We start from the raw sequence: 16,686 nt of genomic DNA, 5'->3' as shown, positions 1-16,686 counted from the left end.
AAAAGTCGTAAAATGGGACAAAACTCACTTAACAAATTCCTCTTACTGAGCAATGTAATTTCTGGGCTCAATTGTGGCTGTAAGTCGAGGTCGACTACCTGTACATGGCAATGCTCCAAAATTCAATTGATGGAATAAAACTTCACTTCTATTGGTTCAGTAATTTCCCCCTCTCTTATATGGACTCAGTGAAAATTGTCTACTAGTTAGAAATAGGTAAAGGTAAAGGTTCCCCTCGCACATAAGTGCTAGTTGTTCCCAACCCAGCTTATCTCCGTTTCAAAGACGAAGAGCCAGCACTGTCTGAAGATGTCTCCGTGGTCATGTAGCTGGCATGACTAAATGCCGAAGGCACACGGAACGCTGTTACCTTCTCACCAAAGTGGTCCCTATTTTTCTACTTGCATTTTTTACGTGCTTTCAAACTGCTAGGTTGGCAGAAGCTGGGACAAGTAACAGGAGCTCACTCCATTACGCAGTGCTAGGGATTCGTACCACCGAACTGCCGATCTTTCTGATCAACAAGCTCAGCGTCTTAGCCACTGATTAGCCGCATCTCTGATTAGTTGGAAATACATATGCAAAATAATCCCAGACAAGATACAAAATGTGACTGTATACTTGGCAAGACAGATATTGGTAATGGACACTTAGTTATGGTCATTACTTCCTTCCTTAGACAGGAGCCATTGGGGAGAATAGTGAACTATGTACTTTGAAAAGGAAAACAACTATAATTACATTGTGGTCTGGTTATATCAGAGTCGGCACAGACCCAACTCATTATGTGTAAACTTGATGTACCACACACTATATACTTGCATCCTTTACTGACAACAGTGTAGTTCTCTCAATGCGGCCCATTAAGGAAGGATGGGTAGAGGACATCCCTCCATATTACCAGAAACCAAGGCCCTTCTTCCATAATTAGAGGATATGGGACGTTAGGGGTGCAGGGAGAAGGCATCTAATTAAATTAAAAGGAAATGAGCTAAATTGCTCACATCTAATAAAATCATCCCTATTGATTTCTGTTTCACCGTGAACAATTTATTTAGAATCAAATTATTAAACAAACGTGCCCTGCGTCAATATCAAATTTTCATTTTTTAAAAAAAATTCTGGTGTCCATTGGAGAAATGAAGATTCCAGTATAGAAGACGATATGTTTTCTTGAAGGCACTCTTATTTTTTGAACATTGAAAACTGTGGCTGTGGAGAAGAAAGAACCAGGAGAATTATGAGGCTCTTGTACTGTGGGTCTTGTACCTTTCTCCAAATTTAATTGTTACGAAATGTAATTTGCTTAGAAACAATACTTCTGTCATGCCCCCCCCTACTGGGCAGGGGAAGATGAGCTGGAACAAGAGCCAAGAGCCAACAGAAATTGAAGGGGCAGCTCCGTTGGCCTTGGAGGAAACTGGGGAAGGGCAGTCAAGGCTTTTCAGGAACTTGCAGACAAGGAGGAGGAGGAGAGACAGAGCTCAGGCAAAGAGCAAGAACCACCCTCTCCTGATCCTAGAACACGGAGACAAGAGAGAAGGCAAGAACAACGCAGAATGTTTGGCTAACCTTGCTTACTAGAAAACTCACAGCCAGAAGCTGCTGAAGGTGGGAGAGCTTTGCTCCAGGACTTGTATTACATGTGGGGACATTTAGGGGCAAAGTTGGAGCAATAAAGGGAAGTTAGACCTGTTCTCTGGCTGTGTTGCTTTTGTGCCATGCCCTGGGTCATCACAACTTCTCTCATGAGCGATCAATGATCTACCATAACTCTGAATGGCCACTAGCTGTTCAGGTCCACAACCCTTGTTGTCTCCCACTTTGCAAACCTTCTTTTGTGGTTCAACAAGTGAGAGAAGGAGAAAGCCATGTCCCCGAGGAAGTAATGTCTTTTGCCGTGCCAAATCTGATCATTTGCAATTGAAATGAAATGAAAGAGCTGAAGGACTACAATCTCCATTGCATCCTATCCAGGTCCCTGCTTTTCTTCATCCACAACAATCAATAGTGGCTTATTCCAAGTATGGTTCCAGAGCAGAGGTGGGGAACTATGGCGCCTTTATGATCTGTAGACCAGTGGTGGGTTGCTCCCGGTTCGGCCAAACCGATAGTAGCAGTGGCGGGAGGCTCTGCCCACCTGCCTGGATGCTTCTGTGCATGCAGGGAAGCGTCATGTGCATACGAACTGGTAGTGAAAAAATTGACAACCCACCACTGTTGTAGACTTCAATTCTCAGAATTCCTGAGCCAGCCGTGTGGTTCATATTTTAGACCTATCGAGTGTTCTTCACACTTTTCTTCCTTCTTTTCAACCAGTATATTATTTTCTTTTAACTTGAGAAAGTTTGAATGCTTCTTATTTATACACTGCAAGAGGTACTAGAGAATGCAAGTCAATACTGATGTCTAATAACTAAGGCATGTTGTTTATTTCTTGCCTCAGGCTGAGCCATATTTAGATTGTATCCAGGAAAAGGATATGCGGCTCAGACCTCAAGATCATTACACCAATTAATAGTTTACCAGGCAGTGAAAAAAAAAAGGTTGCCTTATATCAAATCAGTTATGCCATCCAAGTATTGTCTGTTTTAGTGGCGTCCTCCAGGCTCTTAGGCAAGGGTCCTCTAACTACGGCCCCCAGTCCGGTTATGCCCCACCAACACAATGTATCTGGTCCATGCAGTGGCGGGATTAAGCCCTGGATCGGTGGGTGGGCAGGGGAGGGTGAGCTGGCGGAGGGATGATATCAGTGGCTGGTGGACTGACGTGCGTGGGGAGCGCGAGGGAGGTGGCAAAATCTGAGCCCTTCCTAGGGGTTTGCAGAAGCCACCCTGCCTAAGTGGGGAGGGAGGACAGTGTGTGGGAGACCGTGTGGTCGGACCCCTTCCTGGGTGTTTCCAGAAGCCGCCCTGGTTAAGCGGTGGCAGTTTACTCTTGCTCCCGGATTTTGCTTTTCCTGCAGAGCCTGCATGCGCCTGTGTTGTGATGCCCAGCCTCCCCGCTGGTCTTGGGCTCTCTGCTAATCAGGTGATTGTCAGCGCACGGCTTGTGCATCTCCAGACATGAAAGAGAGTTGGGGGAGAGGTGTTGATTGTAAACTCCTTGGGATTGAGAAGAATTGCTGCAAAACTTGAGTTTCCTGAGTTTTAAGGAGCCTGAAGCTGCTGTTGTAATGAAGTTAGTCAAGTGGCCATACTGCTAAATTAGCCATGCCCGCCCAGTCACATGACCACATGGCCATGCCCACCCAGCCATGCCTACCCAGTAGCACAACCACCTAGCCATGACCATCTGCCCCCCCCAACAGTCTGAGGGACTGTGAATTGGCCCCCTGTTTAAAAGCTTTGAGGACCCCCATAATCTTTTCTCATTACTGGTAATTTAATGCTTACTGGGAGGATCCTTCTATATCAGGGGTGTCAAACTCAATTTCATTGAGGGACGAATCAGGGTTGTTTGACCTTGGGGGGCTGAGAGGCATGGCTAGCTCAACATCACTCGTCCGGGATGCCTGTGGTGGCCCGAGTACTCTGCCAGTGAAAATGAGCTCCTGAGCTCCGTTTTAGGCTGTGATGGCCTCCTGCAACCCTCTGCCAGTGAAAACAGAGCTCGGGAGGGCAGCTGTTTCCAGGGCAGCTCCATGGGCCAGATCTAAGCACTCTGCGGTCCAGATCTGGGCCCCGGGCCTTGGGTTTGACACTCCTGTTCTATATGCATCACAAATTATTTCCATTGAATGGCATCACCGCATCCCTTGCTAAGGCACAAGGTCTGCCTGTTATCTCTCCAGTAGAAATCAGTGTCATTCCTACACAGAGTCTTTCTGAACCAACCAAAGAGCCATTTGCCAAAACGAAGCCATTAGCTGGTATTAATCAGCTATCTTCATCTTTTCAGGATACAGCAAATAATATACAATGACGGTGACAATCATTTGCTGTCTCAAGACTCCCTTTACACAGCCTTTCCTTTATCCTCCGACCCAGCAGATGAGCTCCTAGGAAAAATGTGGACTCTGCAATTGCAGGTCTCTGAATTTTAACTTAGAGATCCTCTTCCAACAGTTGTAATCCTTCCTTCACGGGAATGGAGCTGACCAGGGTTGTCTTATTCGATTGAGTGTAGAATGTTGCTGTAACAAATTACTTCTATTGTCCAGCTGGGAAGAACAATCTCCAAAGGGCTTTGAAAGACATGGCATGGGGGAGAATTATGAAAGTGCTGTGTCATAAGTTCTGCCCCTTGCATATGAATATCATGACATTATATACTGTATACCGTATTTTTAGAGTATAAGACGCACCTTTTTCCCTCAAAAAAGAGGGTGAAAATCTGGGTGTGTCTTATACACTGAAGACAGCATTTTTTTGCCTCCCGAAACAAGAATGCAAAAATGGCTGTGCATAGCCTTTAGGAGGCTTTCAAAGTGCTCCTGGGGGCTGGAGAGGGCAAAAAAGAGCGAAAAATAGGCCGGTTTTTTGCTCGTTTTTGGCCCCCATAGTCCCCAGGAACACTCTACAAGCCTCCTAAAGGCTATGCATGCCCTTTTTGGGGGGGACAAAAAACAGGCCTGTTTTCGTGAAAAAGGGCCCGTTTTGGGGAGGTCTGCAGAGTGCAGAAACTTTTTTTAAAATTTGCCTCTTCAAAATCTTGGTGTGTTTTATATTCCGGTGCGTCTCATACTCTGAAAAATACGGTAAGTATGAAAAGGGCAGACCTTGTGCTGTGACATTGCTTCCATCATTTTGATAAAAGCGTTGGAGCCTGCCGAGGTAACCAAGGGGAAAATGTCACCCAGCAGGACTCATTGTTAAAAATATTGCTTCATGTTGTGTTCTTGGTGTAAGATGACAGTATCTTCCCGGGTCACATTTTCCTGATTTCTGGTGATTGTCCTTGAATTTTCATACCTAAATCTGAATGCATTCATTTTCTGTAATGAGCCTCAAGTCATATCATATAAGACAGAGAAACAGAGTTAATGCCTTCACGACTCACTGCACTAGTGTGGCCACACTTCGAATACTGCTTCCAGTTCTGGTCGCCTGTGATACAAAAAAAGATGCTTAGAAAGAGTGCAGAAAAGAGCAACAAAGATGTGTAGGAAGTTAAAACCTCTCCTAGAAAAATGAAATACCCTGGGAAATATTAAAAAGGCAGAATATTATATTTCCCTGGATCAGAAATGGAGAAACATGTTTTTAGGCAGGAAGCAGACTCGCTCTTAATAGCCCCCACCTTTGTCAATGGGCCATTTAAAAAAGCCTGGGCCAGTCTATTCTACATAACAAAGATCTCTCCCCTCCAGCTCCAGGGTGATGGGATTCAGGCATGATAGTATTAGCCCTTTATCCATCTCATCACAGGGCGCCTGGGAAGAAGCAATTCTCAACCAAACATGGACTCACAGCCTACAGAGTTGCCCCTACATGGTCCCATGGGAGTTTGACAACCAATCAGAATACGAGATCAAGATGAAAGGCCAGAGAGGGCATAAAACCAGGAACTTTCAACATCTCACTTTTTTTTCTTCTTCACCCAACATCTGGAAGCATGTGATCTCCCTTTCCTGTTCAGGAGCTCAAGCCATGTGGTCCTGTCCACCATTAAACCCTCTTTCCAAGCAGCCTCCATGAATCCAGTGTCTTTTCCCCACTTGGAACTGAACCCAGAAGGACATTTCTTCCAACAGATGATGAAGGGTTTTGGAGGCTAAACCATATGATGAAACTGTGAAAAGAATTAGGTAAGTCTATCTTACACAAGCTAGATATTCCTAAGAAGGATTAAGGTAGCACGATCACTATCTTTCAGGACTTGAAGAGCTGTTAGAGAGAAGGGGGAATCGACTTATTCTCCAAAGCACCTGACAAGAAGCAATGGGTGGAAGATAATCAAACAGAGATTGAAGCTAGAACGAAGGACAAATTTCCTGCCAAGGAAAACAATCAGTCAATGGAACAGCTTGCCTCCGGAAGTTGTGGATGCTTCACCACTTAAGAGATTGGACAGCCCAAAAAGTATTGGGTCTGAAGTATTGAGCATTGAGAAACAGTTCAGCCTTATCCCAAAGGTGCTTTTTTTTGCCAGAAGCAACTGGACTTTCTGGTTTTTCTTTGAAGATGTTTCGCTTCTCATCCAAGAAGCTTCTTCAGTTCTGACTGGAAGGTGTGGAATGGAAGGATTTGTACTCCTTGCAGACAGCTGGTCATTTGCATCCTTTTAAGGGGTTGTTGAAGCACTTGGAGATTTATCTGTGTCATCAAGGTCACCTGAGTAGTGCCAATGGGTGTGGAGCCTTTTTGGAACTGCTGAAAGGACTGTGTTGTAAATTGGAGATATGTATGATGTTGTTTCCCTCCCCCTCTATTGAGAGACGGCTGTTCATTTTTGACACAGATGGCCTCTTGAAGCACCCTAAAGAGGCCATCTATGTCTGCAAGGAGTATAAATCCTTCCGTTCCCCACCATCCAGTCAGAGCTAAAGAAGCTTCTTGGATGACAAGCGAAATGTCTTCAAAAAACAAAACAAAACAGAAAGTCCAGTTGCTTCTTGAAAAAAGCACCTTTGGGACAACCAGGGTGACTGAGAATCTCCATAGTCAGTTCTGTAGAAAGTTATCACCCAGCCCTCTTGCAGAAAAATGAAATATCCTAGGAAATATTGAAAAGGCAGAATATTATATTTCCCTGGATGTGAAAAGGGAGAAACATGTTATAAAAAGACAGAATAGTTCCCTGCAGCTTCCTGCCTTCACCCTCTTTGTCAATGGGTCATTAAGATACCCAAGCCAGTCCCCTTACATAATAAAGAGTTCTCCCCCTTCAGCTCCAGGGTGATGGGATTAAAGCATGATTAGCCTTTACTCAACTCCCCACATGGCATCTGAGAACTCAACCAAACCTGGATTCAAAACACAGCCTAGAGAGTTGCCCCTGCATTTCCTCTTTGGGTGTCTGACAACCAATCAGAATACATTGCTTACACAGGAACAGAGGTGGGGCTGAACAGATCATAAAAAGCCCTGCAAGCCCCTTCCTTGGCACTTCTCTTCTTCTCCACCCAACATTGAAGCATGTGATCACCTTTTCTGTTCAGGAGCTCAAGCCATGTGGTCCTGTCCACCATTAAAACCATCTTTCCAAACAGCCTCCATGTCTCCAGTGTCTTTTTCCCCACTTGGAGCCGAACCCAGAAAGACATTTCTTCCAACAGTTCAGACTTATCTATCACTGTGTATTCTCCATGCAAAATCTTTTTTCCCCTATCTTCTACGCTTTAGATTTGTTATAAAGTGCGCTAGATGCTAAAAAAATAAAAACGTAAACAAATATTTAACTAAACGGCAAGAGGCTCATGTTTTATACTACTCTGGATATTCAAGCTGATTAACCCAACAGAACTATTACAGTTGATAAACATATTGCAATGATGCATAGTAAAATATAGCCAATAACAACGACAAAATATAATCCAGTACATTAAAAATAAAACTGCCCTTTTCAATGCAAATCGGAAGAAACGTCATGTTATACACATGTATTAAGTGGAAGTGCTTATTTTAATATTGTGTGAGATCTCAAAGGATGTATTGCTTTCGGACATATACAGTAGAAAGGTAATAAACTCCTAAAGTTTAATCTTCAAGAGGCTCTTTTGTGGGCTTGGGAGAAAATAATAGTTTGGCTTATATAGTTACATCTTCCAAGACATTTTCCCCTTGACACTAATACTGTAGTAACTTGGAGTTGACTGTGCTTATTATATCAGCTCTTTACAGCTTTGAATACAAATTTTATCGGTTTTGCATTTTGGGGAAATAAATAAATAAAATTGCTTCGGCCACTTAGTCATCATGCATATTTCAATATTTTAAAGTGGGCTTGCAGGAACAATTTTTGATCTTCTTAAGTAAAAATTATCCATGGGCAGTAGCACATTATAGACTCGTTTATGAAGAAAAACCACCTCTTGATGCGGGTGAAGAAGGAGAGTGCAAAAGTTGGCTTGAAACTCAACATTAAGAAAACGAAGATAATGGCATCCGGCCCTCTCAATTCCTGGCAAATAGATGGGGAAGAAATGGAGGTAGTGACAGATTTTATTTTCTTCGGCTCCAAGATCATCGCAGATGGGGACTGCAGCCAAGAAATTAAAAGATGATTGCTCCTAGGGAGAAAAGCTATGGCAAATCTAGACAGCAGACTAAAAAGCAGAGACATTACCCTGCCAAGAAAAGTGTGTATAGTCAAGGCTATGGTTTTCCCAGTTGCAATGAATGGCTGTGAAAGTTGGACCATAAGAAAGGCTGAGCACCAAAGGATGGAGGCCTTTGAACTATGGTGCTGGAGAAGATTCCTATGAGTCCCTTGGATTGCAAGGCGATCAAACCGGTCAGTCCTAGAGGAGATCAATCCTGACTGCTCTTTAGAAGGCCAGATCCTTCTAAAGGACTCAGTGGAGAAGAGCCAAATGCTAGGAAAGATTGAAGGCAAAAAAAGAAGGGGATAACAGAGAATGAGGTGGCTGGATGGAGTCACCGAAGCAGTAGGCGTAAGCTTAAATGGACTCCAGAGGATGGTAGAGGACAGGAAGGCCTGGAGGAACATTGTCCATGGGGTCGCGATGGGTCGGACATGACTTTGCAACTAACAACAACATGAAGAAAAACAGCTGATGAGGTGGGGTTTTTTTTTTGCTGGACTTTCCTCTTTTCTAGGAAAGTTTCATTTTCCTTGTGTGTAATGCATATCAAAGATTTCCATGCAGGCCCCAGTGCACCATTTTACTTTTTATCAATGAACTTCGTGTGTAAGAGAAACTCCTGGGAGACTATCAATTTTACACACCATAAATGATCAGCATTGGTAGGAAGAATTACTATTAATTTGTCCCTCCAATTATATTGTAGCATGGAACATAATTTGCCACTTTGGAGAGCTATAGCTGATGTTGCATATGCAGAAGTAAAACTTATTGGGTTGAATGCACAGTAAAGTCAGTGGGTCTTCCATTAATTTGTTTTTCACATTATACCTCCATATCATATTGAAAATCCCTGTCTATAGTGAACATTACTATATATTGAGGCTTCTGGAACAGAACTTGCCCACTGCATTCAAAATAATTGCCGTATTTTTTAGACTATAAGACGCACCTCCCCCCCAAGGTGCGTGGAAATGTCTGTGCATCTTATAGACTGAATACGGGCCTGTTTTGGGCCTTCTGAAACTCCCCCACATGTCCCATTTTCACCAAAAATGGGCCCGTTTTCAGTGAAAAAGGGATGCGCGAAGGGGTTTGGGAGGCCTGCAGAGTTCTTCTGGGGACTGAGGAGGGCCAAAAAAGGACATGTGGGGGCAATGGTGGGTTTCAAATTTTTTTAGAACCTATTCTGTGGGTATGGCTTATTTTGTGGGTATGGCCAACTTGACATCATTCATGCACACTCAGTCACATGACCACCATCCCCCCAAGCCATGTGGCAAAAATTTTTGGGACTCCTCTGAAGGGGGGGGAGAGAGGGGGAGACCTCCCAAAAATAGACAACTGGAGGATTAAGGGTTGAAATTAGGGAGATCTGAAAAGGAAGGACAGAGGGGAATCCAGTAGAAAGCTATCATGTGCTGGGGAAAGAACTTTGGGAGATCGGAGGAGGCAGGACAGAGGGGAATCCAGGAGAAAATTCCTGAGCTTGCCGCTGCTTTTTGGTGGATGGTGCCACTGGACCTCTCCATACTTCTCCGTTCACCACCTCCACTCCCAGGTATGGGACTTGACACCGAATTGGGCTAGGATAGTGCGGGCGGGCGGGTGGGGAGTGAGCGATGGAGCAGCTTCCAGATGGGCGGGGGTCAGCAAGCAAGTGACAGGGCCGGGGCAGGCGTTCCGGAAGTTACTTCCAGGTCCACCGCTCGAACCTCCTCTCACCGGATTGGTAAATTTCACTATCCGGTTCTTCTGAGCCGGTGTGAACCTGCAGAAACCCACCACTGCGTGGGGGGTTCAGGAGGCCAAAATCGGACCTGTTTTTGTGAAAACAGGATGCGCAGAGGGTTTGGGAAGCCTGCAGAGTGCTCCTGGGGGCTGGGGAGGGCAAAAGCGGACGCACAGAGGCAAAAAACTATTTCTTTCTTGTTTTCCTCTTTGAAATCTAGGTGGGTCTTATACTCCGGTGTGTTTTATAGTCAGAAAAATATGGTAATCCTGCAAGCACCATGGAAGAGCAAAAAGCCAACTATCTTTTCCTGATCTGAAGCCATCTCCGAAACTTTAAGAATCACAGATTTCAAACTGCCTTCTCCAAGAAACCCTACAGAAAAAGCCATCGGGAGAAAAAACATCCCCTTTCTAGGTTACAATGGGAGGCATGTTCCTTGCCTTGAATCTGACCATCTAGATGTCGCGTACAATAATGCTGTCCACAGTAGCACAGGACTCACGCCGTTCAAAATAGTGAGCGGTATGGACTTCGTCCCAATGCCTGAGTATCCAAGGGATCCCCCCTGCTCAGTCAGCTTGGCTGATTGGATGTCGATGCTGAAAGCGACCTGGGAAAATGTCAAAAAGGCCCTGGCTAAAGCGGCACAAACCTATAAGAAACAGGCAGACAAACACCGGGCTCCGCAAAGGCCATTCCAGGTGGGAGAGAAGGTTTACCTCTCCACAAAATATTTGAGATTAAAACTGCCTAGCAAGAAACTGGGGCCAAAGTTTATGGGACCATTCCCCATACTAAAGATCATCAACCCAGTCACAGTGCAATTGAAACTATCTCAATTGTTGGGGAAGATACACCCAGCATTTCATAACAGCCTCTTAAAACCCGTGATTGGATCCACTCTGAGACCACTACCCTGGGAGCCCCCAGGTCCTATGGTCATAGGGGGCCAAACCCATTATGAAGTTCAGCGTATCCTTGATTCAAGGTGGCACAAGAGACAACTCCAATACTTAATCAAGTGGAAGGGCTATCCCTTATCAGAGGCGTCTTGGGTGAAAAGCAGAAATATCCAGGCTGATCGCCTTATCAGTGGCGTAGCGTGGGGGGTGCAGGGGGGGCCGGCCGCACCGGGCGCAACATCTGGGGGGGCGCCCTGACTCGCCCTGCGCCGCCCTTTGCCGGACTGTGGCCGTCTCTTTCCTCCCGAGGAGGAGCTCGAAGGGCAGCGGGAAAAGGCTCGACTGAAGGGAAGCAGGTGCCGCGGGGGTGGGAGGCGCCCCGGGGGCTTCGGGAAGGCGCCGGCTTCCCGGGGCGCTCCAGGCGGAGCCGAAGGAGAGCGGCGCTGCGCTGCGCTCCGTCTGCCCGCCGCTGCAACGCCACCGCGTCCTCCCGCTCCGCCTGGAGCGCCCCGGGAAGCCGGCGCCTTCCCGAAGCCCCCGGTGCGCCTCCCACCCCCGCGGCACCTGCTTCCCTTCAGTCGAGCCTTTTCCCGCTGCCCTTCGAGCTCCTCCTCGGGAGGAAGGCAGGAGGCCAGCATGGAGAGCCTCACTTGACTGATGCCGACCCAGGGGCAGCTGCAGTCGGGCCGCCCTCGCTTTAGGGGGCGCAAATTACTTGCCTTGCCCTGGGTGCTGACAACCCACGCTACGCCACTGCGCCTTATAGCAAAATTCCATGCAGAAAATCCAAGCAAGCCTGGGAGAGGGACACATCCCGAAGTTATACACCTGTACTCAAATTGCTTTGTTTTATACAAGTTGCTTTCAGGAAGTGAGGGGAGCTGGATGTCAATGCCTAAGGCATTTCCATGACTACTATCACCTTGAGAAGGGGAGGGAAATGCCATGCATACTTTTGGCCAGAGTAAAAGTCTCATATTTCTGTACTGGGATGTGAATGCGCATGTCCAGAACCCTGCCATAACGTCCTGTTGGAGAATGTGATTGATGACCTCAGCCAGAGGGGAGGGGGCACAGAGGTAAAGTTCAGATGCCATTAAGTGTGATTTAGTTTCAGCTACACAGAAGTCCGTGCCAAGATGTTAGTCCTAATAAACGAATGGTTTTACTTTGAATTTCGTCCCGGGGCTCGTAAATTAATTAGGGCAACTCTTGGAACCTTCACAGGATGCAGAAACTCACCCCAGCTCCCTTTGTCAATGGGCCATTAAGGCCCAGGTCAGTCTATTCTACATAACAAATATCTACCTCCTTCAGGAACAGCCATATTGGGGATTGCCCAAAGCCCTTTCATTACATCATCACCCAGCAAGAGTCAACCAAGCTTGGGATCCAGGACAGCCTACAGAGTTGTCCCTGCATAGCCCCATGTGAGTCTGACAACCAATTAGAATACAAGCTCAAATTCAAAGCCCAACAGAGGGTATAAATTCTCTCTCTCCCTCTCTCTCTCTCTCCCCTGTTTTTGGCCAGGATCTCAAACAATGTAGTCCTGACCACCACCATTAAACCATCTTTTAAAGCACTTTCCATGTTTCCAGCGCCTTTCTCCCCATTTGGAACTGAACAAGGATGGGCATTTCTTCCAACAGAATGCAGTATATGACCCTCTACTTTTCCTGCTACAGTACTCAGCCTGATGGCAATTTGCTGGTAAACTAATAATCCTCAAGTACATGTTTCTTTTTAGTTTTGAAATTCCTCTCAAGAATTTCGGCAAAGCTAGATTCCTTGTGCAGTAGAACCCTTGATGTTCGGTGCTTTGTTTTTCCTCATTTTTACTAACCATTTTATAGAGTACATGGCAGTTAGGTGGCAAAGGCATATTGTTCATTTTTTTGGCATACTGCTTTCAGCCACCACTTCTTTTTTATGTGTTGCATTGATCATTATTAATCAGAACAGAAATTCTAGAGAGCTTCATTGTGAAGTTTCACTTGGAAAGTTTTGGTCATCGGCATTTGATATTTTGTGTACCATGGCTTACAAGTCAAGGGAAATAAAGAATCCAGTGATTCAGCTTTTTAAAGAGCCCAAGGCAGAATGTAACAAGGGTGCATTTAAATATCTGTTCGTCTAGGTCTCTTCTGCCATTATCAAGTGAATGGGATGAGCCACAGATGTAACATAGTGTCTGAAGCTTTCTATGACTTATTATTTGTAAGCTCTGAAAAACCTCCACTGATGTTAGTGTTCAATTGTGAACTACAAATGTTCAGAAAATGTAGGGACAAATAAATAAACCTCCTGTCCCTTGTTTACGATTTTAAAGGCACAGGAGCCTATGATTATTGTTGCATTTGAATAGAATAAATAGAATAGAATAGAATTCTTTATTGGACACACAAGGAATTTGTCTTTGGTGCATATGCTCCCAGTGTACATAAAAGAAAAGATATATTTGTTACGAATCATAAGGTCCAACACTTAATGATAGTCATAGGGTACAAGTAAGCAATCAAATCATACTAGGAAACAATCAATATAAATCACAAGCATACAAGCAACAAAGTTGCTGTCATACAGTCATAAGGAGGAGCAGGAGATGGGTGATAGGAACGATGAGAAGATTAATAGTAATGGTAATGCAGCCTTAGTAAATAGTTTGACAGTGTTGAGGGAATTATTTGTTTAGCAGAGTGATGGCGTTTGGGAAAAACTGTCCTTGTGTCTAGTTGTTCTAGTGTGCAGTGCTCTATAGCATCGTTTTGACGGTAGGAGTTGAAACAATTTATGTCCAAGATGCGAGGGGTCTGTAGATACTTTCACAGCCCTCTTTTTGACTCATGCAGTTTACAGGTCCTCAATGGAAGGCAGGTTGATAGGTAGAAATTGTTTTTTCTGCAGTTCTGATTATCCATTGAAATCTGTCTGTCTTGTTGGGTTGCAGAACCAAACCAGACAGTTATGGAGGTGCAGATGACAGACTCAATAATTCCTCTTTCCCATCCCTTTTTAGCAGGCCTTTTAAAACTAAATGTTGTACCAAAATGCCATCTAAAATTAAACATTTATTTGCAACGTGAATGCCACTATATGCGGGGTTGAGGTAGCAAGGTAGTTAAGCACACAAATAGCACAAGGGCAGGCCATGTGTCAACAAAGGGCTGTGACACCCTCCCCCAGCAGCGCCTCCCCAGATGTGTCAACAACCAGCTGGCCAGACACCTTTTGCTGTCGCAGCTCTTGATTTCCAACGTGGGAAGGAAAATCCATCTGGTTCAGATCCAACCTGGGAGAAAGATGCTGGAATCAACATGGAGGCCGATTGGAAAGGAACTTTATTAATGAATACAACCACACACAAAGACAGTATGCAGTTCTGGATCAGCTGAACAAACGGCTGAACAGGTGGATGGATCTTTATATTTCTCCTTTTGGGAAATATAATATTCATATTCTGCCTTTTTAAATATTTCCCAAAATATTTCATTTCTTCTGGGGAGTGGGGGCTTCCCACACCAAAATATATTGGCAATCAAATTATCACTGAATGCAGGGAGATAAGGAGGCAAGGAATTTCTGCTTGGTAAACATGGAAAGTTTAGTAAAGGTGGAGCTCTTGCCTCACAGTCAGGAGGTTGTGAATTCGATCCTAGGTAGAGGCAGATGTAGGGTCTCCTGCTTGGGCAGAGGATTGGACTAGATGACCTTCAAGGTCCCTTTCGACTTTGTTAATCTGTTACTTCAAGTTCTACTAGCAGACTTTTGTGGATTACAGTTGAAGAATCACTGAATTAGAGAAATGCATTCCTAAAACCGGGGATATACACCCTTCTTAAGAACTCCTGTTAACTGTTCACTGGACATATATACAGATACAGCTAATAGGTGTGTCAGCCATCTTTTACATTGGGCCTTCAGGCCTTCCACATTCTCTGCAGTGGGAAAACGGGAGGGGGCATTACATGGAGTATGAGTGATATATAGTCAAAATAACATTCTTTTCTCAAAGAGTCAAGGCCACCTTGCCCGGCAGCTGTGATGAGGTGACTGAGAGGCATCTCCAGTTTTGGATGGTGCCTGATTGGCTCATGTTATGGACATGTGGGTCCTGGGCAAGGACTTGAACTTTCAGTTGGGTGGGGAAAACCTGGAAACTTTCAGATTCGGGTTTTCCCAGATGTGCCGATATGACATCTCTAATAAAATGGAACTTTGAGGAAACTCAAGCCTCGGAGTCTTCTTTCGTCGGGGGTGTTACTTGGAACCCTGACATTAACCTGGATCCTTTTTAAAACTCAACCAGCTCCCCCGGAGCTCCAACGTACTGCTGCGGTCCTGAGCCCCAAGCGACGACCAGCGGACCTTCATAGAATAGATTACGGTTGAATCCCTGGCCTATTTGCCCTCTAAGCCAACAACGTGTCTTTAATTAATGTGATTAACATGAGAACATAAGAAAGGAGCAAGAAGAAATAGAAGCGTTCCTGATTTGGTGCCTTAAAAACCAAAACTGAAGATGAACTGGCAGGAGTCTATACGGTTGTAGCCAGTTGTTGGAGACCTACACCTGGAGTATATGCCAGCGGTGGGGTTCCCTTCCCTTCCCTACTGATTCGCAAATGTGAGCGCCTTCTGCACACGTGCAGTCCTCACGCATTATGTCCATTATGTCCATTAGGTGGAGCCTCCCGCAGCCGCCGCTACCAGTTCGCCCAAACTGGAGAGAGCAGGCTGAATATCACCTCTGGTATATACAAACATTCGAAGTGCTTGAAAAAAACTGTCAATGGATTGGAAATGAGTGACCACACTTCAGCTGATGAGAAAGGATGAAGAATCATTAGATGAAAGAAAGGAAGCCCTGCAAGAGGATATGACAGAGGAGACAGCTCATCATAAGGGGGGGGGGAGAGAATTAAAGAAGCAAGATAATGATTTATGCCCTGTAGAAAATAGAAATGTGGCTGAAATGGAACCTCTTATACCACCCGAGATATAAAAACAGAATATTGACTTTCATCAAGAAAGTTCTTTTCTACACTCTAGTGCTCGGAGAATGGAAAAAAATAAACAAAAGGATCTTGAAGCTCGGGTACTGGAAGGCAAAATTAATTTAAAAGATATGAAAGGGACTCTTGTGATCTGAATATAGCAAAGGAAGGACATCAGTTGTTGAAAACAAATAGGAACAATATAAGGAAGGAGATTGTTAAAAAGTATCCACAACTGCTCAGAAATAAGAATAAATTGATTTAGCGGTATTGTAGAGCAGGGTTCCACGTTTCCAGCTTTGCGCAGTGGCAGGGGAGGGGAGAAGGGGGATGATTCAATGCGAGCGGCTGGCAAACACGCACATGCACACTTCCATTTGCTCCAGCAGTGTGCGCACACACACACCTGCTGCTCACTTAAATGGAGCCTGCGCAGGCACTCACCCCCTGATTGCGCAAGTGGGGATGTGCATGCACAGGCTCACCAGCCATTTCCAAGGCCCAGTTGCAAACCCCTCACCGTCCACTAGTGCAGGGGTGTCCAACGTTGGCAACTTTAAGCCTGGTGGAATTCTGGGAATTGAAGTCCACTAGGCTTAAAGTTGCCCACATTGGACACCCCTGCACTAGTGGGCCGCAGCCCACCGGTTAGGGACCCCTGTTGTAGATGGTATTTGAATTAAAATAAGGGAGGACTGAATTTAAAAAAAATAGGGAGAATTATAAGTGAGATGCCACAAGGAACAATCTCACTAAAGAAAAGTTAATAAAAGGCCGATTCTTTGAAGAGAGAAGCCAAAATGGAGGATGGAGCTTATTTGGTGAAAAAAGATTTCAGAATAG

The sequence above is a fragment of the Natrix helvetica genome, assembly GCF_964273705.1.
Source record: "Natrix helvetica genome assembly, chromosome: 7".
NCBI lineage: Eukaryota > Metazoa > Chordata > Lepidosauria > Squamata > Natricidae > Natrix > Natrix helvetica.
Note: the sequence above shows the minus strand (reverse complement) of the source record.